The following is a 23,773-nucleotide window of genomic DNA, read 5'->3' as shown; positions in this document are numbered from 1 at the left end:
ACTTACCGTCCTGTTCCCTAGGTTGTGTACAGAATAGTGCAGTATCGCCGTGTATTCACTTACCGTCCTGTCCCCCAGGTTGTGTACAGAACAGTGCAGTATCGCCGTGTCTCCCGTCTCGTAAACGGCCGTGGTTGGCACTGACGTGAAGTACGCCTTACGTAGACGGATTTCGGAAACAGCCTCGCCAACTGTGGAAAGAAAAACAATAATCATCAATGGCGACGTCACATAATGTGGTGGGTTGCTGAGATTAAAAAAACAAAAACATTATTTAGACAGTAGTAGCGAAGATGACCATTAGATATTTTTCATATCTCACATGTGGGATACGTTTTTTGAGAGTTCATGACTTCTGATGATCAGTGATCGACAGATCTGTGTTTAATCCCTGGCATAAATTGTATACATTAAACGTTGAATGATATTCTATACTTTGGTATCTTTTCGGAATATTCCGTTATAACAGAGTTTATTAAATTACACAAGGAAAGAAGACCCCCCGCCCCCGCACACACACACACACACACACACACACACACGCACGCACGCACGCACGCACGCACGCACACACATCCCTAGTGCTGGAGCGAATCATGAAAATTGGGTAATAACGGTAGAGATGTTCGGGACAATGAGCTGGCCTGAAACCATTTCACCATGTATTTGCATAATTCTACTAACAACATTAGTTGTAATCCAGGCGTTTCGTTTGCAAGCCTATATAGCTGTTTGGCAGTGATGCTAATAATATGAATAAATGTTGTTATCCAGATTCGGGGATTTTCGTTTAATTCGGGAAAAAGAAATACGATGGATGCCACAGGTCTACGAAATATCTTGTGGAATCAGTTTAGTGCACGTTTCCTTGTATTGCGACTTCGCTGTTAAAGGCGATGCTCAAATAAAACGTGGCAATGGAAAAGGAAGAGAATCACTGATCGTAATACAAAATCGAAATAAATTTGCTGAACGTTTTATTTTGCGACCTGTATCTGGCCTCAGATTACAGTTATCTTCCCATTTGGTTGTCCAAAATCCGGAAATTTGACCGCGCAAGTAGTCTGCTGTTTGACTGTTATTATTTCATGGCAGACAACTATGAAGTGGCAACTGTTTGACTGAAGTGACAGGGGATAGCATGTAGTTTGTAAACATGTGTAACTTGTTGACATTGAAGACTTGTTTGTGGTAATTCCGGCCCATGCAAAAGTAGTGCTTTTTGTGTAAAATGGGTGTACTCCGGCCTGGTTTAGAGGGCGTGTCTGTTTAAAACAATATGCTGGGAGAAAGAGCTAGACAACAGGGGTTGTCCTTTTCAGGGTATGTGTCCCCCATGCAGGCAAAGGTACATACAAAACTTCACGGGCCTGCTGATATTAATAAAAATGTTATAGCCACTAAGGCTATATAGAAACATATAGCGAAATTAATTGTGGTCTGAGGCCATCTACTGTCATTCATTCATTCATTCATTCATAGTCATTCATTCATTGTCATTCATTCGTTCGTTCGTTCATTCATATTCATTCATTCATTTTATTAATTCAACTTTTTATCGCGGTTATAAACAATTCAGATTCAATCACGCTGTCCTGAGAATTTTGCGCCGTTTGTCCAGGAAATGTGTTTGGTGGCAATCTAATTAAAATTAGCTCCACTGGTTAATTACTATTACCTGTGGATCTAACAGCACCCCGTTGGAGTTCATGTCCAGCTGACCTTTCATTCGACCAATCAAAACCTTACTTGCAAAATCATGCCAGTGATTTGAAAAGAATTTGAAAATTTTCGGGATTATGCTGAGGGTACCGGTATACGAAAAGATTCGGGTGAATTACGAAGTTTGCCGGTAACTAATTTCAATATAAAATGTTATATAAACTTCGTTTCAAGACGAAAAAACCACAAAACTGTGATGGTATAGCCATAAAATCTGTTTATACTAGTATACAATCCAGAGTTTATTACTGCACTTTCCCCCCTGTTTTTCAATGTTGAAATAGACCAACAAGGTCGCCTATTGCATAAATAGTCTTATATTTTTAGAATTTGTAAGCTCCCGAATAATGCTATAAAAGGTGAAGTGTAATTGATCGATATTTAAATTGTTATTTATAGATGAAATGTCACCTGGACATGTGAGTCCACGCAATGCTGTTAAATCTACTGGTAGACCAGTAGAGCTAATTTTAATCAGATTGATTTGGTGGTTATTAGAGGGAAGTTCGACTTGCTCAGGGTAGGAGCCGGTATTGGAATGCGAACCCAATACCTACCAACATTGTGTACGATGACTTAACCATTAATGAAGCGCAGCCGACATCTGGCATAAGTTCAGACAACCGCTTGTCACTAACGTTCGCTAGGCAGGTTTTTACGCTACACAGTAAACCAAATGACCACTTCGGGAACCAATCAAATAGTTCGCGAACATTAGCAAAACGTTTGCAGGCTGAACTTGGGGCTGCTGTCTAGTCATACTCTTGTTTAGTTCTTTCTGATATTTCTTCATAATTTGTTATTAGTGTTTTGTAAATTATCGAAACTTTTCCCACTCTGAAGTTTCTCCATTCGTGTTATCATATAACAAAGCATCTTTTGTGTCATCTTCGCTTTAATCCTCAAACTAAGTTTTCCCACAAGTCTCGCAACATACTGCGAGAGATTAGTACAAATGTTACCAATTACAGCAAATGAGTTCTAAAGGGGAAAGCACTCTAAAGCTATATTTTGCAGTCGATTGTATTGGTTGGCGGGCAGAAATGAGACCACGCAAGTCAAAGCTAATCAAAGACTTTTCGACCCTGGCATAATTAAACATTGATATATCATTATTTTAAACAAGTGCCCGTGATCATACGTATATCCAGCATTCCGTCACAGCAACTTTTAGGAAAGGAAAGGAATGTTTGTTTAACGATATCCCGAACAGCACATTGTAAAGTATGGCTATTGGATATGCAGAAGACGGTTATTTTGACTACGACATCGTAACATTATTAATATTTGGCTTTGCTTATCTCTCTTTATTTCAATACAACATGAACGACAACACAGTTACCAAATTCAAAATCGTATCTTTGCACAAGAAAGAGTCAAAGGATGTTTTGACAAGATTACAATTTCTTCCACGAATCACTGCCACGTCCTTCGCCTATAGGACTGCTACTCCACAGGACTAAATTTAAAGTCATTTTATTTTGAAAATGTTTTTAAATGAATATTTCATATTTACGAACTTAGTAAGTTTTGCTTTTGCTATTCAGCCTCACAGTGTCACTGCAGAGTCGTAGGCTGGAGGGTTCAGGGTTCGAGGTTCGGAAAACCTCACCCATCCGCTGAAGCTAAAACAGTGTAATATTAAGATATTCATAACAGGGGTGAAGGGGGAAAAATATAGTAAAAAGGGTCTGCGAGGTTCATATTACAACCCATCGGTCCAGATCCAGACTACAATATACAGTAATCTGTGTGGCGGAAGCGGTTTTCTCCTCTCACTATCTAAACCAAACGTTTCCTCATAATCATACTAGACATTCAAACGTCGTAGTTTAATAATGAGTATGTACATTTGTTTTCCCCAAATTTAAATGACGTCATTGCCTCAAGACATGTCTCCAGTAAGCTCTTGAGAATGTCACACAATGAGAATTTAAAAGGTTAAAGCTGTGTGTGTGTGTGTGTGTGTGTGTGTGTGTGTGTGTGTGTGTGTGTGTGTGTGTGTGTGTGTGTGTGTGGTCGCAGACTAGGTGTTCGAGCCTCGAGGGTTCGGACGAACCCCACCCCAACCTAACACAAATAGAAAATGGACTGCTAGTTTCATATAGGACCACCCACCCCGGTCTAGACCACGCTACGCCCCCTTGACACATTTCTTTGCTTTTCTTTTTTAGCACCACAATGCATGCTGCCATAACGACCCTGTTAAACGCATTCCAAAAGGTTGCACGTAACATGAAAAAAGTTGCAGCCATATCGCAGGAAATCTCGATTTATCAATGTCGTATGATATTTCGATCATAACGGGAGATTTCCATCACTTCGCAATCGTTTTATTGTCATTTTAATTGCACTTATCACAGTCAGTTACCGCAGATGCAATATCAATAACTGTGTTTATAGTCGTCAAATACCAAGGACGTAGGCTTGGAGGTGGGTGGGGGTGGTGGTGGTGGTGGGGGGGGGGGGGTTCGCTGTTTCAGACGAACCCTCCCACTACGGCTAAAACATTGTTTAACTGTGCAATATTAGGCTATATATGGAGATGTCTATGGAAAACAGAGACAAAAACACCTGCTATATTCATATTCGATTGCCACCCCCACAACCCCAGGTCCAGACCACGTTCCGCCCCTGAATACAAAATGTCAATTATTGCATATAATCTTGGATTGGTTGCACCTAGATTAACAGACTAAGCCGGTGTAGTTCTGTAAAGGGATTGTTTGTTACGCGACAATTGCTTGCACGTCAACCGTAAAAATCGCCAGACAAAATTTGAATTACAATTATGAATTATATGTGATTAATAAATTCCAATGACTGTCATCGTGGATTAAACGCTGCTCTCACCTCGGGCGTTAAAATCCCACCGTAGAAAGAGAGTCTAGCATTGGAATTTAAGTAGATTTGGAAAAACGTGATGAAAATTTTGTATATACATAACAACAAAAGAAACGCAATTATCAATTTAGTTTTTTTATAATTTATTTAAAATTATTCAGTTTGAATTCCATTAGGTTTTGTAAATTATTAAAATTAAAATTAATAAAAAAAACTTTCTTAATTTAAAACCAGTTCCCATCAAATCAACAGCAGATAGCAGATCAACGCAAAGAGAAAGAGAGAGAGAGAGAGAGAGAGAGAGAGAGAGAGAGAGAGAGAGAGAGAGAGAGAGAGAGAGAGAGAGAGAGAGAGAGAGAGAGAGAGAGAGAGAGAGAGGAACACAAAACTGAAATGTAATTGATGTAATTGCCAAAACGACCCTTATAATTAACTACCATGTCAGTAAGTAATCCGAGCGGAAACAGATGTACCGATTCCGTTCATCCCAAGACAATGCTAAGACAAACATAACCCAATTCCACGGCGTGTGATTGCTCTTAGTTTGGTCAACTTCTACACGGCAGAAATAATAAAGGCAGTCTTGTGTTTCACCTTTCTACTGTGATCGCCCACAGATAGTGTTTATAACGATGGTGATCTGAGTTATATTATAATATAAAAATTTATGTACCTGCTATATATATATTGAGCACTTTATATATATAACATATATATATATATATATATATATATATATATACGTACGTAATAATGGACCTGTATATATAGGTAAAAGTAGCCAAAGGTATGTATATATTGGTATGTTAGTAGTGAACGAACGGGTTGACCGCAAACCAATATCAAAGCGTTGTGATAGGCTAGTAATCCCTTATATTATAAACACAAAATCGCACCACTGCGAGGGTACTGGCTCTGTTGTAAGGGGCGCGGGAAGGGGTTTAGACGTAGGAAGTGGGGTGTGGGGTAACACTGGCCTCTCAACTCTGAAGCAGATGTGGTTAGAATATGCCCCCCCCCCCCCCCACACCAACCCCCGGTGAAGGGTGCATTAATAATTGCTCTGTCCTCCTCAAGTTCATGGTATCTTCCGACACCTATGAGGGTTTATGCTAACCATTTTGTTTGCTTAATAATTATCAATTTCAAGCAGAATAATACTTATATAAATTACATGACTCAACTATAATATTAAAATATTCACAGAATAATACTTATATAAATTACATGACGCAACTATATTAAAATATTCTCGCTTCTTTTGTTGTTCAGTATACATGTATATTATTTATATAGATCCTATTTGATATGTGTATAACTAAAGCCCTGAGTCAGAATATAGTTTGCAAAGACTAAATTAAACTACATGCATTTGCTGTATGAGGGGCATACCTAGAGATGGCCGGGCTGCGCAGTTACCACTCATGGAGAAAAAAACCTATCCTTGATAATTTAAAGCCAGTTCCTATGAAATAAGTAAAACATGCGATATATATTAGATGGTCACCAAATTATACATACACAGAAAATGTTCATGTCTGTGGCCGCATGTCTTCTCATTCGACTGATATGTGTATTTATGTGTCTGTCTGTCTGTCTGTCTATTTGTCTACATTCTTTTAGATCCTTCATTTATTCTCTTACCGAACTCAACGCAACTGTATATAGGTAAAAAAAAAAAAAAGTCATCAACGTTTGCGGCGACATTAGCGGAAGTGGCACCATGTTTTGCTATTTGCGGTCATTTGTAGTTGACGGTTGTATTTAGCCTTATGAGTATTAATCATGGCAATGCCCTTACTGTGTCAGGGGCGAGTCATCTCATACAGATACCTTTTTTTAGGGCGGTACCGCACTGCCACAACACCGAAACACGTGCAAACATTGCTAGTACTAACGGAATAATATACTGAGAGGCAAAAATAACGCAATGGGTATTTCACAGAATATTTTCTTACAGACATGTCATGCCATGCCATATATATGAAGCATGTGGACATATTGGTAACAACAGTAAGTGAAGGAGGATGTTGTTCAAATATGGGGTTGGAGGGGGTGGGGTCGAATAAAATGCATTGGTGGCAAAAAGCCCCATAACTTTGTGTTAATGGCAACACAGCGTTGCATATGAAAATCGTTTTGCACATGCTTTTCCTGCATTTTGAAAACAACCATTTTCCTGCGTTTTTTTTCCAATATTCGCTGATGAATAATGCTAAAAACATTCTGTTTCATTGCGCAAAAACGAACAAGAGCACTAGCGGCGTCACTACAAGTTGTGTGTTTTTGTTTCAAATGCATTTTTATTAGATTTGTTTTCCCCAACAAAATCTTCTTTCAGTTTCAGTTGTTACCAGATCTAATTTATCTGCATGCATAATACATATGACATGACTTTTCTTTTAGAAAATATCAGTAAAATACCAATGGCGTTATTTATGGCTCTCGGTATATACAGTAATATACATCACGGAAATTCCAGTTAAGATGTGGGGCATGGGTCCGCGTTTGAAGTGCGTCTTATTAAGTTAATGACCTTAATGATCCTAATGGGGCAAGCTTTGGCGGGATAGAGTTACACAGGTAATGATTAGTGCATGTGTTGTTAGATTAGTAATGAGCTGCCTTCATAACGAGACACTCGCTGGGTCAGGCGATAAAGAACTATTGGGTACTTGAGGTAACGAGATAAGAAGGGGGGAAAAAAACCCTTACAAGTGACTTTATTATAGAGTTTTCTGTGATTTACTATAGTAAGTAGCCACCTGACAAGTCGGTCAGCCGATCTGAGATAGTGGAATTAGAGCATGGGTTGTTTTGTGTGTGTGTGTGTGTGTGTGTGTGTGTGTGTGTGTGTGTGTGTGTGTGTGTGTGTAGTAGTAGTAGGTCTGGCGGTCATATTGTATGTGAGGATATGATGGAAATGCAAGGAATGTCTTGTATAGAATTGATTAGCTTCCCAACTACAATTGCAGAACGATAACCAAACCCCCCTCATTAACCAAGTTGTTGTTTTTATCTTGACTGACTTATACTCATTGATACTTGTTAGTGGGCGGGACGTAGCCCAGTGGTAAAGCACTCGCCTGGTGCGCAGTCGGTCTAGGATCGATCACCGTCGGTGGGACCACTGGGTTATTTCTCGTTTCAGCCAGTGCACAACGACTTGTATATCAAACGTTATGGTATGTGCTATACTGTTTGTGGGATGGTGCATATAAAAGATCCTTTGCTATTAATGGGAAAACGTCCAAATGTTTGACATCCAATAGCCGAGGATTAATAAAACTCAATGTGCTCTAGTGGTGTCGTTACAAAAGCACTCCCTTTTTAAACAGTTCCTATTGGTATGATCCCTTATTTCTTTCTATCAGTATATTTAGTAGATAAAATGTTAGTTCTTTCTTTGTTGATTTTTATATATTTGTTTGATTAGAAAACAATTTCTGTGCTTTTTCTATTCGAAGAGTAAAGCCTCACAGTAAAATTACCAGTTTAAACAAAAAAAAAACCCATTATTTCTGATTTTCAGATTCATATGCAGAACGCAAAAACACCACCCCCAAAACCAAAAACCCCACAAAAACCCAAACAACAATAAAAAAAAAAAACCCCACGCAAAACCACACGAATACATTTCAGAGGAGATTTATTTCTATTACTCACACCATCCTTAAAGAAACAGACCCTAGATTTTAAACACTAATGCATATTTTTCACCTAGACCGTAGTTTTAACCCGTAAAAATGGACACTAATTTTGGTTAATTTAGAAACCTGAAAACATTTGGATATAATAGAGTGAAACAAGAGTCTGTGACGTTGAAATACGCTTAAAATAGACTAAAACGCGATTCAGTAACCATTACACGCACGTGTGTTTTTAAAAATATGAAAAAATGCATTTTGTGGTATTGTGGTAATGTTTGATTTGAGTGATCATAAACGGCTCTAATAGTGAAACATAAGCCTTAGTGTTTAAAAACTAGAGTATGTCCCATTAATGGGGGCTTGTTGTTATTGTTGCTGGACGATGGGGGGGGGGGGGGGGGGCAATGTCTAGTGGTGTGGCGATAGAAGCCAAATTTTATAATCTTTATATAGAGAACACACACACACACACACACACACACACACACACACACACAAACAACCCAAAACAACCCCCAGTATATTTTCGTCCTCAAGTGATGGGGGTATTTTCTTAAAACTGTAGAGCATGAACATGCCTGAGGTGCGATTGGCACTAGGGTCGAACTACCACAGACGACATGTTTTCCCCGCCTAATGCAGTGCTACTTTTGCATTAAAAGCCTTTGTATGCATTATTCTGTCTATGAAAAAGTTCATATATAAAATATCCATACGAAGCCTGTCAAACGGAAAGGGATTCCCTTCTCTGTCTACGTCAAATGTCATAAGTCGATTACTTAGTCTCGCATAACTCCACATGGAGTGGCTCGATGTTTTAGATTCCATTATATTTGATGCTGATGTATATTTTATAACTGTCTGTCTGCCATTATAATCATGGTCCAGTTGTTCAAAGCATTTTGAATTTTGTTATTGAATAATTCTGTTAAGCACCAGTTAACAACTGGCCCGTACCTTATACGCCAAACAGCATTAACCAACCAGACAGAAAAGAACAAGACTTCAGTCTTCCGTCTCCGCACTGGACATGCCGTGTAAAGCAGCACATAAAACAGGATAGGATTTGCAGTGACAGCCCAATGCGCACCAATTCTCTTTGGCTTAATCCTACGGGACTTTCCAAGTTCCATAGCACCAGACCACCCTCCGCCTGTTACCGGCCCCAGTCGGACTGCTGGTGCTCCCTTGTACCTGCTACTGCAGGCGGTCCCCCCTCCAATCCAATCCACCTCTTTCCTGTCCCAGACGGAGGAGCCGGCCGAGGCCGGCACCTGTGCGCAGGACAGGCGTGCGCTACAACAGCTTGTTCTAAATGTGCACGTTAAACACTCTGACCTGACCTGAGTGACGGCCCTGTGTGAACGGGGCAAACACCGGAGCACATTCTACACGTCTGCGCGAACCTAGAAGAAATTAGACAGAAAGCTTGGACGGGAAGGAAGGAAATGTTTTATTTAACGACGCACTCAACACATTTTATTTACGGTTATATGGCGTCAGACATATGGTTAAGGACCACACAGATACTGAGAGAGGAAACCCGCTGTCGCCACTTAGTGGGCCACTCTTTTTTTTATTAACAGCAAGGGATCTTTTATATGCACCATCCCACAGACAGGATAGCACATACCACGGCCTTTGGTGTACCAGTCGTGGTGCACTGGCTGCAGCGAGGAATAGCGCAATGGGCCCACTAACGGGGATCGATCCCAAACCGACCACGCATCAAGCGAGCGAGACATTAAAAACACATCCATCAACACCAAACCTTGGGGACCTGTCGACGACCTCTAGAAGATGGCAAACTTTATCCGAATTGCCCCTGCGCGTGCTGTAACCTCACCGTGGTGCAGGGCTGTAACATTCTCTTTGAGAACCCCTGCGCGTGCTGTAACCTCACCGTGGTGCAGGGCTGTAACATTCTCTTTGAGAATGGCCAATACAGCACAAATCCCCTTGGTTTTTTTTCGAGATACAATTGAGTAAAAGTCAGTATCTATCTGTGATATTTGTATTTTTGCAGTTCTTTACACTGTGTTTTTATTTAAATCTTGAATTTTTATATTGATGTTGATCATCACTTTATTTGTTTGCATTACCATAGTTTGACACCCAATAGCCGATGTATTTTTTGTACTGGGGTGTCGTTAAACATTCATTCATTCATTCATTCATTCATCCGAATTACTGATATGGACGCCGTAAAAAAAAAGGATTGAACGCAGAAGACGATGAAGATGATGATGATGAAGAAGAAGAAGAAGAAGAAGAAGAAGATGATAATGATGATGATGATGATGACAGAGATGAAGACAAAGAATTAAAAGAAGAGGAAGAAAAAACAAAAATATAGTCATATTTTAACATACGCTGAAATATCGTCAACCCTTTCCTTTCGATAAAATCGCGTGCATAGACAGTGGTAAACATGAACCGATGATAAATAATCGAAATACTCATTAGCTTTCTCTCTTCATTCTCTTTTAAAGTAGCAACAGGGCAATTCAATGGCGAATCCAGAGCTATCTTAAAGTGGTGTATGTGTCTCTCTCTCTCTCTCTCTCTCTCTCTCTCTCTCTCTCTCTCTCTCTCTCTCTCTCTCTCTCTCTCTCTCTCTCTCTCTCTCTCTCTCTCTGTGTGTGTGTGTGTGTGTGTGCACGCGCATGTTTGAAACAATAACCTACATAATAACAGATTTGCCTATTTCTGGGTTACAACTGATTTTGTTTTTCAACATCATCCTTTTGTACATATAGCTGAAGCAAATGGATTTTCAATACTCCAGACCTTGAAATCTAACACTTTAATTTCTAGCTCCACCTTGCATGTAAATTTATATGGTATCAATACTGTAATATATTAAATAGTTCCACACAATCTAAGTCAGGAGAGGAATTAATCAAGACAACGATAACACTTTTAAACGAAAAAGGGTAGAGCTACTAGTTCGTATTTTCGGGCCACATCTGCCCCCTTGTCCTCTCCCCTCCCCTATATACGGCCCTGTGCGTATTTAGATGTAAGCCTGTCACTTATACATCTTTGCACTTGACTGGTTTCATTAGTTTGTAACTGAGACCACGAATCCGTGCTTTCTTCGTTTTAAATGTTTTAAACGCTTTGGCGCGCAAAATAAGCCTCTCCCAGATTATTACCTTTTTTTCGCCCAACTACAGCACCAGCACGTAGCAATTGCCAATGTTCTGGCGAGAGCATAATTGCAGTTTCGCGGTAAGTAAGACGGAAAATATCGCATAAAATATTTATATTCCATCTGTAGTATTGAATTGCATGGGCTCTTTGAACATGGACCGGCTGGTGAGACCGACTACACATTGTATGTATCAATAAAAGTCACACTACAGTGAATCAACTTAGTTCAATGTGCGCAACCGGCCTAGGTGGTGTCGTCGTTAAGCCATCGGACATAAGACTGGTAGGTACAGGGTTCGCAGCCTTGTACCGGCTCCCACCCAGTGCGAGTTTTAGCGACTCAGTGGGTAAGTGTAAGACCACAACACCCTCTTCTCTCTCACTAAACACTAACAATTAACAACTAACTCACTGTCCTGGACAGACAGCCCAGATAGCTGAGGTATGTGCCCTGGACAGCGTGCTTGAACCTTAATTGGATATAAGCACGAAAATAAGTTGAAATGAAATGAAAATCAAGGTAAACAAAAGCGTCAAATTTACAGGGGCACCACAAGCAGGCGTGTGTGTAGAGGGGTGTGGTGCTGGGGTCGAAACACCCCTCCTGCTCCAAGTAAATTATATGTGTTATTATATTTTACGGGTAAGAATGACACCCCCCCCCCCCAAAAAAAAAAAAAAAAAAAAAAAAACATTCGCTCGCCACAGTGTAAATACTCTACTGCATAATTTTCTAAACATTTGCATAATGGCAGACTCCCTCCAATACTAGTATTTATTATTATTTTATTGTAAATACAGCCAGTCGCTACTGAATGAGGATTTTCACAAGATGAAAAGAACAACAGGGTTTTTAACATCAAACTGCAGTCAAACTTCGATAACTCGAACTTGAAGAGGACGACGAAATATTTCGAGTTTCAGGAAGTTCAGTTTTTTTAAAATGTGTATTGCACACCTAGAAACTGCATTAAAGATAAACGATATCGTTTCTTATTGTAAGAAACGTGCGGTGCACTGCGCCCTCCAAATCTCTGAAATTTTTGTATTTCCTGTAGAAGGGCGAATTAATATATAAATGGCCGTTTACCCCACCAGCTGCTGGCATCTCCTGGCACCTATGGCACATTCCTTTGTGTATATTTTTAATGTAAGTAAATAACAACAGAAAAAAGCTCACTTCAACGTTGTAGATCATTTGCATATACCATGGGTTAGAAGACGGTCAACGAATGTTTTATTTAACCAATAGCACAAGTCATCTAGCTTTTCAGTTAAATGGTATTACTTCGTATAAAGGTTATCCCTGCCAATAATAAAAAAAAAATACAACCAATTTTTTTTATTTACTATCAAAACAAAAGTGATTGGAAATTATAGAGAATGACCGACAACATAAACGTGTGACGTCAACATTTTATGCGTACATGATTTGCACAAAATGGCTACCCATAATGTTTATAACATTAGGTTCTAATAGACCAAATCAATTCTTATTGCCGATAATGTTAACGTTTACTAATAAAACTGATCTAAGCAGCGTTTCAACACACCCAGGAAGTACAGCAATAGAAAGTGTGGCACCTCACATCTAATCTACCTGCAAGAAATTCGGAGGTCACGTATCATTTAAGAGATTTAATTAATGTTTTTAATTGCAACCGTCATTTTTGCTGAAAATTGCAGTTCCATTTTTGAGGGTACCCCGCATTAGTTTCAACCTCTGGTATATACTGCATAACAACTGTATAACAAATAAAAGTGTGCTTATTTATTGTCAATGAATAATAAATAGTATTTGCACAAATAATCAATGTCACATATTACTACCAATCACACCCACAGCTGCTTTTACTCCGTAAATATTTGACGGTGCACGTCGAATTTTGACACGGAACTCTCTTCTTTGGTACTATGCAACCTATTAGGATAGTGTGGATGAAAACCATAATGGATTCAGCCACACATTTTAACATAAAACAAAGGAAATTAAAAGCTAGCTTTATTGTATTTACCCTCAATGGACAGAGCCTTTAGGGATTTGCCGCTCCATACAGTGCGCCACGACTGATATATCGTAGCCCATGTTCTATCTTGTTGGTTGTTGGGTTTTTTGTTTTAACGACGCCACTGTAGCACAATGATTTATTAATCATCGGCTATTGAATGTCAAACATTTGGTTATTTGACACATAGTCTTAGAGAGACAACTCGCTACATTTTTCCATTAGTAGCAAGGGATCTTTTGTATGCACCATCCCAGACAGGATAGCACATACCACGGCCTTTGACATACTAGTCGTGGTGCACTGGCTGGGACGAGAAATAGCCCAATGAGCCCACCGACGGGGTATGATCCCAGACCGACCGCTTTATCACTGGGCTTGGTGGAAATGCAATAGAAATATATTTTGTAATCTATTTGGTTGCAGTGGTGTTTATTTTATTGCTCTTCAGACAATGATAATAATGTAGACGCCTAATACTTATTACCTAAAATGTGTATCATGAAAGTACTTAACAGCTTTTAAAGTTTTACGTTTGGCACGTTCTCCCCGGTCATTAGCATGTGTTATGACGTCAGTGGCATGTGACATGTTGTCAGTTTCACGTGCCATAAGGTGGTAATACATGCCAGCACTTGAGCCTGTAACATAAATGTTGCATACATTATATCATTCGCTTACAGTTCGAGTGTGTTGGTGTTACTACAATCATGTTCAGCCATGGTGGCAGACGCAGCGATTTCAGACAGACAGACAGATTAAAAAAAATTGTTTGTTTAACGACACCACTGGAGCACATTGATTAATTAATCATCGGCTACATTAGGTAATTCTCACACGTAGTCATCAGAGGAAACTCGCTACATTTTTTCCTAACACAGCAAGGGATCTTTTGTGTGCACTTTCCCACTGACAGGAAAGCACATACCATGGCCTTTGACTGGTCGTGATGCACTGGATGAAACGAGAGAAAAAACAATCAATGGAATGGATCCACCTAGGTGGTTCGATCCTGCGACGCAAGCACCCCAAGCGAGCACTCAACCGATTGAGCTAACTCCCGCCCCAGATTTGAGACAGACAGACATACTGAGAGACAGACAGACATTTTATTAAAGTCTCACCCAATATATATATGTATGTATATATATATATATATATATATATATATATATATATATATACAGTGTAGACGTGTAGCGATATCCGCTGATAGCGAATACACACGGCATCGTGTTAATTAAAAACGTACTTGAGCTTGTACTTTGCATTATTAAACGATGCTATAATATGATAACGGGAACCCGTCTCGGTGATGTAGTGGTTACGCCATCGGACATAAAACTGGCAGGACCTGGTTTCGCTCTCCGGTACCGGCTCCCACCCAGAACGCGTTTAACGACTCAATGGTTAGGTGTAAGGCCACTACACCGACGTTCCACTAACATTGTAACAAACTAACCACTATACCTATGTCCTGGACAGACCGCCCAGATTGACTGAAATATATTTGATTGCTTTTTGAAAAGAACAAATGGATTAGGTACAAGTTATACAACTTACTAGGCCTTCGTCATAAAGAAGCACTGAAAGCTGACGTGTGTGTGCCTTAGAACATCGTGTGTACCAATTGGATAACAGGAGAACAAACCTGTATTCGAAACACAGAGATTTTTGTAAAATGGAAATACGTCACCTTCGTGCAGTTTAGAAGATGAATTGAAAATTAAACCTGTCGTGGTTTGGGTTTGTTGTCATGCAAATGTAAAAAAAACAAGGACTGAATAGGAATTAAACGAATTAAAGTTTGCAAAAAAACTTAGGGTCTAAACAATTGAATAGGTCTATAGTACGTTATTTGTTGTTATTTTCAGTGTTGTTGTTTTAACATGACAGTATTGCGATCTGCTGAGCGCTCACCTGAGGTGCTTGCGTCGCACGATCAAACTACCTCGACGGATCCATACAACTGACTGGGTTTTTTCTCGTTCCAACCAGTGCACCACAACTGGTAAAAGGACGTGGTATGTACTTTCCTGTATGTGGGAAAGTGCATATAACAGATCCCTTGCTGCATTAAGAGAGTGCGTCGTTAAATAAAACATGTCCTTATTATTGTACAAGTATTAAATTAAATAATCTCTAAAATAGCCCTGGATGGGCGTGGGTGCTAGAACCCGAGGTTCTGAGTAAACTGTCACTGCGTACGTATTAGGATACTGACCCCTTCACCCCAACCCCAACAAAATGCATGTAAGTTAAATTACGTTATGATATGCATATTATAAGCTGAACAATATTAACACAAAGTATGGATATTCATCAGTTGAAATGGAATCAGAGTGTGGGTGTGGATACTTTTTGGCATGCTTCCATCAGAGAACTGTTCAAGCACGCCTGTCGTGGGCGTAATCTGCGCCTTCAGCAGGTGAATCACAGAATACTAAGTAATATAAGTTATATACCACAGAGTACTAAGTAATATAAGTTATATACCATAGAGTACTAAGTAATACAAGCAATATGCCACATAGACCAAAAGAAACAACACTTCTAAACAAAACGTGGCACTTTATGGGGGTGCACCCTGCCCCTACTTGGTACGGCCTAGATAGCCGACTCATGAGTTATATTTGCAGGCCATATACAATGTTATACAAATATATCTCCTGTTCTGAACGAACGAACCAGCTTGCTCTGAATGTGCACGTTTAAGCCCTAAGACCAGACCAATGCTAATATCCACCACAGCTGACAAAGCAAACAATACAAAGTAGCACTCTGGAATCGAAAGTCGCAGATGTATTGGTAGTGATGTATAATTTATCGCAGCACAATGTCAGTAGTGATGATAACACTCTCACTGTCTCAGTGGTATTTCTACTGAGCGATGAAATGCCACCGCCAGCGGCAAAATAATCCATGTATGAATGTATGCGTCCTCTCTCTCTCTCTCTCTCTCTCTCTCTCTCTCTCTCTCTCTCTCCTCTCTCTCTCTCTCTCTCTCTCTCTCTCTCTCTCTCTGTGTCTGTGTGTGTGTGTGTGTGTGTATGTGTGTGTGTATGTCTGTCTTTCTTTCTCTCCCCTATCCCATTAGGTTAATTCTCGTTCCAGCCAGTGCACCACGACTGGTATATCAAAGGCCGTTTCATGTACTATCCTGTCTGTGGGATGGTGCTTATATCGGATCCTTTGCTACTAATGGAAAATGTAGCGGGTTTTCTCTCTTAGATTAGTTGACAGAGTTATCAAATGTTTGACATCCAATAGCCAATGATTAAAAAAAAATCAATGTGCTCTAGTGGTATAGTTAAACAAAAAAAACAACAACAATATTTAAACTTACGACGTAGTTCAACAAACCAACAACAAAATAATGTACATTAATGCGTCTCCGTCTCTCTCCCTCGCTCCGTCCCTCCCATCTCTCTTTCTATCTATCTGTCAGTCAGTCTGTCCGACTGTGCCACCCGCTCTCTCTTCATATCTCTCTCCCTCCCTCTCTCCCTCTCTCTCTCTCTCTCTCTCTCTCTCTCTCTCTCTCTCTCTCTCTCTCTCTCTCTCTCTCTGAATGTGTTGTATGTGTATGTATGTAAATGTATGCGTACGTATTTACATGTGTATGCGTATACATGTGTATCCGCGTGTGCGTGTGAACGCATGTATGTGTTATTATATATTTAAATGATTATTGTATACTTCTTAAAAATTAGATTGTAGCTACATAGACTGGCATCAAATACAAGTGGTTTACAGCAGGAACATGCAAACGTCGTAAAGAACATACACAATTATTTTAATATTCATGACCTGTTAATATCCCTATATCCTACATGATCAATCACGCTCGTTCTTTTAAACTATATGTTAACGAATGCAACGAACGACATACAATCAACAGACGAAAAGAAACGCGCACACATATAAAAAAAAAAACCCCACCACCACCAGAAGTCTTGATCAGCGAAGTGTTGAAACTCGTGGAAAAGACAGCCGTTACTAATTTCATCGCCAGCGATTCCTCGGCGCATTCGGCCAGATTTATGGAATCTACGGCGGCGCAGATCAAACCCGCGTCCAGTGAGCCGGAGACGCAGGAATATTGGAGGAAACGGACATGGCTACACATGTCGGTCAACGCGCGAGCAATTAAACGCCGGACTTTTAACGAACCTTGATGATTGAGATTTCTGTGTGTATGTATGAGTGTGTGTGTGTGTGTGTGTTCCTTTCACCGTCAAAGATAAAACCTGGTTTAGGCAGAACCAAACATATTACTAGCAATTTAGCGAATTTGGTGAGAAAATCTATAGCCTTTCATGTTTCAGTTACCCCTCCCCCTCCCACCTCCCCTCCACCAACCTCCCTCCCACAACATTGGCATAGCCATGATTTTATATTAGGAGGCACCCATATTGAGATGAACACTCACACTCTATAAGCCGTGTTATGGGGCGACAGGCAAATGTAAATGGTGCTCGGTTGGGGGGGGGGGGGGGGGGGGGGGTAGGTGGGAGAGGTGGAGGCGTTTTCAAATTTGATTTTTGGGGACATCATAAAGAAATTTGTTCGTCAAATTTAACTTGAAATTTCCACTGATGACGGCTAAATACAGAATTCGTATTACGTCATTCATTCAGTAATGTAATACACGGATATCTCTACTGGAATGGCCGTTAGATACCAGGCGGGACATCCAATAGATAATGATTAATAAATCAATTTGTTCTTTTGGTGCTGATGAACTTTGAACTTATTTTAGAACTAATTATTTCTAAACGTATCTGACGATCAAAAGATACTATGAACTGGAGATACACATCATAGAAATATTATTTCTAAAAACTACGTTATAGAATAGGTGGGTAAGATTTTAGAAATTCCATCAAGGGTGTTTACATACGATCTTAGAGAAACAGCCAGACATGACCATGTGTAAGTTCTACACCACAGTACTGCTCTTTTCGTTTTCTTTTGACTTTCAAATTTGCCTCTTTCCATGTTCATGTTTCATCAATCTAATTAAAATTAGCTCCACTATTACATGTGGATCTAACACCAGCCAGTTGGAGCTCATGTCCACCAATCAAAACCTTACTTGCAGAATCCTGCCAGTGATTTAAAACTAACAACACTGCGTAGTCCCCAATGTCCAGGTAACATTTCGTCTGTAAATAATAATTTAAATATTGACCAATCACACTTCGCCTTTTATAACGTTATTTGGGAGCATACAGATTCTAAAAATATGGGGCGAGTCTAAAATAAGTGGCCGCAGTACAGCGAACCATACCAATACGTACGGGGTGGGTTATCAGTCTTCAATTTTACATTAAAAATTATTTATTTATTTATAAAAATTTTGTTAAAAAAAATCAGTCTTCAGTTTTACATTACAAATTATTTTATAAAATAAAACATGTTTTAAGGCATTCGTAATTCACACGAAACATGTCGTATACCCTCAGGATAATTCGGAATGTTTTCAAATTATTTTTAAATCACTGGCAGGATTCTGCAAGTAAGGTTTTGAGCTCCAACTGGCTGGTGTTAGATCCACATGTAATAGTGGAGCTAATTTTAATTAGATTGATGTTTCATTCTTCGACTTTCTTCGTTAGTTTTTCTTTTCTTTCATTCTGTTTGTCCTTTCCGTTTCTTTATTCGTTAGTTATGTCTCTGTTTCGTGTTCATTAGTTCCAGCTAGTGCTCCACAACTGGTGTAACAGAGGACGTGGTATGTATTATCCTCTCTGTGCGATGGTGCATATAAAATATCCCTTGCTGCTAATCGAAAAGAGTAGCCCATGAAGTAGAAACAGCGGGTTTCCTCTCTCAATATCTGTGTGGTGCCACATAACCGTAAATAAAATGTGTTGAGTGCGTTGTTAAATAAAACATTTCCTTCCTTCCTGTTTCATGCTCACGCCATTTCTACTTAATTTTTTACTCTTTCTTCATTATTCCTTTGTGGGCTTAAATTATTGAAATAAAAACAATTTACAAGCACAACTGTGTACTGCAATTAGATGTTAACAAATTTCATTGACAAAATTATTAATCACTGTCATATTGAAAATTTTCGTGATGACATTTGATGACGATGTTTCGGTAATCACAACCAGCGTTCCGGGAGTCCGCGGCCATTTGGAAAATTAATGACGCAATCAAGCGAATTGCACACGTGGTGTTCTAAACGACCTCTGCGTCTGTTTTTTTCGGCTAATCCCGGGATCCCTCGGGACGAAAATGTCTGATAACATGATCTCGTGCTTGCTGCCGCCGAACAATATCGACATTTGCAGTGCGGCACGAGACTTCTGCGAACAAAAATTTGAATGTTTCATTATTAGAAGGTTTCTAACAAAAGCCGACGAAGACCTGTTTAAGCAGCTACGAAGACACGGGAAGATTTTGTTAAATTGAAGAACGGAATTGGACTCGGAGATCCAACTACAGGACGGTGAATCAAACGAGCGCATGCGCTTTGTAATTAAGATGTCATGAAATCACAGAAAGACATTAGCAGGACTTGGGAGAATCCTAAACATGCGGATAAAGGTTACCTTTATCTCGTTAAGACCCCATTCAGTTCCTCAACAAACAGAAATTAGTGTATGACTTTCCGTCGTATAACCTTCTTACATCAACATTCGTACTAATCGAAACTGGTTTGTCGAGCAATAAGCAGAAGTCATGTTGACTGACTTCCCTTCAGAGAAAAACATCATTCTGTAAAGCGATAAAATTATTAGCCGTTTCGGTTTCCGTGATGTTTTCCTGTGGAACGTTTTTCGAACTCGTCATACAGTTATGATTGCTGACAACTGTTACATGAGAAATGATTCATGTAGGATAGAGAATGTTTTAATGTCATTCAAATTTCCATGGTATCATTATCGAATTTTATTCAGCAAAGAAAAAGAAGAAAAAAAAAAAAGAGAGAGAGAAAAAAGCCTTTATAATGGCACAAAATCTGCATAATGGCCAAAATGATGTATTAAGTTTGGGTTCTGAAATATAAAGACTACAGCTAAAACAACATTCCCGCCAAATAAATAAATTTTCTAGCATGAACCCCCCCCCCCCCCCCCCCCCCCCCCCCCTCAAAAACCCAACAATCACAAACAAACAAACATACTGGAAAATCTTCAGAGCGATCGATTCTGTTTACTCTCTATTTTACCCAAATTCGTTGAGAAACCAATGTTTATGTCTTGTGAAAGCACATTACAGTTTCGATGTTCATGCCGGGATTATTCAAGTATTATGTGCAAGATAGATTAATTTTAATTAGTTATCGTCAGTAAATGTAAAATAAAAGAAATAGTGGCACTTGAATCTTGTACCTTTAAATCAACAGCTTACAGGCGTCCACATATTTCATTTTATAGATGAACAACTTCATCATCAACAACAATTACGTTATCAACAAGAGAAACAACATCATGAACATCACCAACAACATCACCAACAAAATATCAGAAACATAACATCAACAACCACAATAACATCAACATCAGCAACGACATCAACCACAACCACCACAACAACACCAACAACATTAACAGCAGCAGCAACAACAACAACATCATCATCATCATCATCATCATCATCATCATCATCATCATCATCATCATCACCACCACCACCACCACCACCAACAAGAACAACAACATTAACGAAAACATCAACAACAAAGCATACCTGGTAGCATAACACACTGGATACTAATCAAGATGCAAAACACACACGCACACATTATACTAATCGTGTTTGTCCGACAAATCGACCAGGAAGTCTGTTTTATGCATCAAATATTGTTTGTTTTCGTTTCGTGTTTGGCTCTTTGTTTTTGCAGTTATTGCAGGCGACACAAAGCCTTGGCGTGAATGTCAGGCAGGCTTTGTGCATGTCTAGTAAGTAATACGTTAATTTAATTAACAACCCGATGTTCTACAAATGGCTGGGTAGCGGATAGCCTGTATACCGTTACAAACGACTGGATGTATTCGAGCGCATGGTTCTGCGTCCTGGAATGTCATCAGGCGGGACGCACTTCATTAACGATGGCGAAGACCGCCACGGGTCAGCGGAGTCCAGCTATATGTGACAAATTACCGTCACAGTTGATCTAGCGCCTACTTTGTAATCTACAGCAGACTACTTTGTAATCTACAGCAGACTACTTCGTATACAACAGCAAGCTACTTTGTATACAACAGCAGACTACTTCGTATACAACAGCAGGCTACTTTGTAATATACAGCAGGCTACTTTGTATACATCTGCAGGCTACTTTGTATACAACAGCAAGCTACTTTGTATACAACAGTAGGCTACTTTGTATACAACAGCAGGCTACTTTGTATACAACAGCAGGCTACTTTGTAATCTACAGCAGGCTAATTTGTATACAACAGCAGGCTACTTTGTATACAACAGCAGGCTACTTTGTAATCTACAGCAGGCTACTTTGTATACAACAGCAGGCTACTTTGTACACAACAACAGGCTACTTTGTATACAACAACAGGCTACTTTGTATACAACAACAGGCTATCTTGTGTCGGTGTTTTGAGCCATATGACGTTAACTAGCCACTATGGGCGGGACGTAGCCCAGGGGTAAAGCGCTCACAACAATCTACTTTGTATACAATAGCAATCTACTTTGTATACAACAGCAAGCTACTTTGTATACAACAACAGGCTACTGTGTATACAACTGCAGACTACTTTGTAATCTACAGCAGACTACTTTGTATACAATAACAGGCTACTGTGTATACAACTGCAGGCTACTTTGTAATCCACGCGCAGGCTACTTTGTATACAACAGCAGGCTACTTTGTAATCAACAGCAAGCTACTTTGTATACAACAGCAGGCTACTTTGCATGCAACAGCAGGCTACTTCGTAATCAACATCAAGCTACTTCGTATACAACAGCAAGCTACTTCGTATACAACAGCAGAGTACTTTGTATGCAACAGCAGAGTACTTTGTATGCAACAGCAAGCTACTTTGTATACAACAGCAAGCTACTTTGTATACAACAGCAAGCTACTTTTATACAACAGCAGGCTACTTTGTAATCTACAGCAGGCTACTTTGTATACAACAGGAGGCTACTTTGTATACAACAACAGGCTACTTTGTATACAACAGCAGGCTACTTTGCATGCAACAGCAGGCTACTTTGTATACAACAGCAGGCTACTTTGCATGCAACAGCAGGCTACTTTGTAATTTACAGCAGGCTACTTTGTATACAATAGCAATCTACTTTGTATACAACAGCAAGCTACTTTGTATACAACAACAGGCTACTGTGTATACAACTGCAGACTACTTTGTAATCCACGCGCAGGCTACTTTGTATACAACAGCAGGCTACTTTGTAATCAACAGCAAGCTACTTTGTATACAACAGCAGGCTACTTTGTATGCAACAGCAGGCTACTTTGCATGCAACAGCAGGCTACTTCGTAATCAACAGCAAGCTACTTCGTATACAACAGCAAGCTACTTCGTATACAACAGCAGAGTACTTTGTATGCAACAGCAGAGTACTTTGTATGCAACAGCAAGCTACTTTGTATACAACAGCAAGCTACTTTGTATACAACAGCAAGCTACTTTTATACAACAGCAGGCTACTTTGTAATCTACAGCAGGCTACTTTGTATACAACAGGAGGCTACTTTGTATACAACAACAGGCTACTTTGTATACAACAGCAGGCTACTTTGCATGCAACAGCAGGCTACTTCGTAATCAACAGCAAGCTACTTCGTATACAACAGCAAGCTACTTCGTATACAACAGCAGAGTACTTTGTATGCAACAGCAGAGTACTTTGTATGCAACAGCAAGCTACTTTGTATACAACAGCAAGCTACTTTGTATACAACAGCAAGCTACTTTTATACAACAGCAGGCTACTTTGTAATCTACAGCAGGCTACTTTGTATACAACAGCAGGCTACTTTGTATACAACAACAGGCTACTTTGTATACAACAGCAGGCTACTTTGCATGCAACAGCAGGCTACTTTGTAATTTACAGCAGGCTACTTTGTATACAATAGCAATCTACTTTGTATACAACAGCAAGCTACTTTGTATACAACAACAGGCTACTGTGTATACAACTGCAGACTACTTTGTAATCCACGCGCAGGCTACTTTGTATACAACAGCAGGCTACTTTGTAATCAACAGCAAGCTACTTTGTATACAACAGCAGGCTACTTTGTATGCAACAGCAGGCTACTTTGCATGCAACAGCAGGCTACTTCGTAATCAACAGCAAGCTACTTCGTATACAACAGCAAGCTACTTCGTATACAACAGCAGAGTACTTTGTATGCAACAGCAAGCTACTTTGTAT

General features: G+C 39.6%; 1 protein-coding gene across 2 annotated transcripts in view; it reads right to left on the bottom strand.

Annotated features, from left to right (window-relative positions):
- Window positions 1–23,773, bottom strand: part of LOC121385736 — a 71,957-nt gene that overhangs the window by 22,414 nt on the left and 25,770 nt on the right. For both annotated transcript variants that reach the window (XR_005959575.1, XM_041516508.1), the window contains exon 2: window positions 64–191. The gene's annotated coding sequence lies outside the window, so the exon portion shown is untranslated. The remainder of the gene's footprint in view (window positions 1–63; window positions 192–23,773) is intronic.

This window comes from Gigantopelta aegis, chromosome 2, assembly GCF_016097555.1.
Source record: "Gigantopelta aegis isolate Gae_Host chromosome 2, Gae_host_genome, whole genome shotgun sequence".
Lineage (NCBI taxonomy): Eukaryota > Metazoa > Mollusca > Gastropoda > Neomphalida > Peltospiridae > Gigantopelta > Gigantopelta aegis.
Note: the sequence above shows the minus strand (reverse complement) of the source record. Positions and strands in the feature narration are given on the sequence as shown.